The sequence below is a fragment of the Cetorhinus maximus genome, unplaced genomic scaffold (genome assembly GCF_964194155.1).
Source record: "Cetorhinus maximus unplaced genomic scaffold, sCetMax3.hap1.1 HAP1_SCAFFOLD_487, whole genome shotgun sequence".
In the NCBI taxonomy this organism is placed as follows: Eukaryota; Metazoa; Chordata; class Chondrichthyes; order Lamniformes; family Cetorhinidae; genus Cetorhinus; species Cetorhinus maximus.
This window is the reverse complement of record NW_027596429.1, coordinates 256,046-257,951: the sequence shown is the minus strand read 5'-3', so window position 1 is coordinate 257,951 and position 1,906 is coordinate 256,046. Positions and strand designations below refer to the sequence as shown.

The following is a 1,906-nucleotide window of genomic DNA, read 5'->3' as shown; positions in this document are numbered from 1 at the left end:
AGATAATGAAAGAAAGACAGGCTTGCATTTTAATAGCGCTATTCCCGACCAGTGGACGCCTCAAACAACTTTCCAACCAATTAAGTACTTTTTGAAATAAAAACAGAAAATGTTGGAAAAACTCAGCAGGTTTCTCTCTCCACAGATGCTGTCAGACCGGATGAGTCTTCCCTGCATTTCCTGTTTTCCTTTCCAGATTTCCGCAGTGTTTTGCTTTTATTGAAGTGCAGTCATTGTTGTAATGTTGGGAACACGGCAGCCATTCACCGCTCAGGAAACAGCCAAAACCAGGGACGTCCCACTGAGCAGACCATGTGCTCTTGGATGAGGGTTAAACCCTGACCAGGCCACGTGGCTGCATCGTGAATCCACTCGGCTCAAAGTGAATGCAGGTGTTTATTGGGTTTGATTTTAACCGGAAGAAGGAGGAGAGGCAATACAAATTCAAACTTATTCTCTCGATGTGTCCATTGCCTGAACCACTCAACTACAAGGACTCGGTATCTGTCAGTTTAAATGTTGCTCAGTGAAAATTTTCATCATTCCCCACTTTGTCCCATCCCGACCCTTAGAAGCTGAAAAGTCTCCAGTCAAAAAAAAAGGAAGAAAATTCCTCTTGTATCTTTTAAATCTGCTCTTTTTGTTCTCTGTATCATCTTAATATGAAGCTACACAGTTAACACGAATAATGTTTGAATGGTAAAAATGAGGAACTGAACCACATTGGCACACACAGACATATACACCAAGAGTGACAGAGGGCAAGGATTTGACCCTAAAGAGAGACAAATATCCAGAAAGCAAGCCTGATACCAACCTGGCTCCGTTTTTGTTCCATTTTTAGCTGCAACTTTTGTGAATGCTTGCAGACAAATGGGAACTAGAGAACGCTGGAGATTTTGGGTGGTTCTGTTTCAACTTAATCGTTAATTAATTGTGCAGGTACACTGCAAAATTCAGGAATGATAATAAGCGTAGTTGGCAGGATTCCAGCCTACCTGTGGAGACCACAAAGCATTCAAAACCCGTCGCCTTAAACACTCAGTCATGAATACGAGCCCCAGATTTGCATTAATGTTTGTTGTATAAAACTGTAGACGGCTACATCAGGAAGTCATGCAGCAGATTGTTCACATGCCGACTCTCTTGAAGAGCAAATCAACTACTGTAATTCCACAACCCACCTTTTCCCGACAGAAATTCGTATTTAAATCGTCTCTCCTCGATCTTCCTATCAAAGTAAAACACCGCACTGGATTTAATGTCAGCTGGTATCTGTTGGTTCCAATGGGGCAGCTGCAGACACCAAAAACAGGACGGAGTACTTGGCAGCGGTGGGATTCGAACCCACTCCTCCAAAGAGACCGGAGCCTAAATCCAGCGCCTTAGACCGCTCGGCCACGCTACCTCACTGAGTACGGTTAGTCATCGTTTCCTTCACTGGTGTTGACACCAAAATAAAACAGAAACAAAGGAGCAGGAATCGGTCATTGGGAATCTCGAACCAAATCCATCAGTTAATCAGATCATCCTGCACTTTGTAACAAACAGAAGCCATTCCAGTAGTAACTTTTTTATTTCAATGTTTTATTATTTCGATGTTTCAAATGATGTTTCTTTTTTCCTATGTGGCTGTACGCGTTTGCTCAATGAAATGTTGGTAAAGGGTGATTAGATTGTGTTTGTCGACTGAGAAAAATAAGGTGATTGGTCAGAATAAACTTTTTTTTAGAACATTCGATTGAAATCAACTATTTTTAAAATGTTCATAACAGTAATAAAAATTCGGAATCCAACTATCCGTGTCATTGGGTCAGGGAAACTTTGTTAATTTTCACACACTGAGCATGGACACTGCAGAAGCTCCTGCATCTCTTTCAATATTGTTCCTCTCAACTCAGAGTTT

At 41.6% G+C, this 1,906-nt stretch overlaps 1 non-coding gene across 1 annotated transcript; it reads right to left on the bottom strand.

Annotated features, from left to right (window-relative positions):
- Positions 1–1,326: 1,326 nt before the first annotated feature.
- Positions 1,327–1,408, bottom strand: trnal-uag (transfer RNA leucine (anticodon UAG)). Its single transcript has one exon. It is a non-coding gene; the product is annotated as a tRNA-Leu (tRNA).
- Between the last annotated feature and the right edge of the window lie 498 nt (positions 1,409–1,906).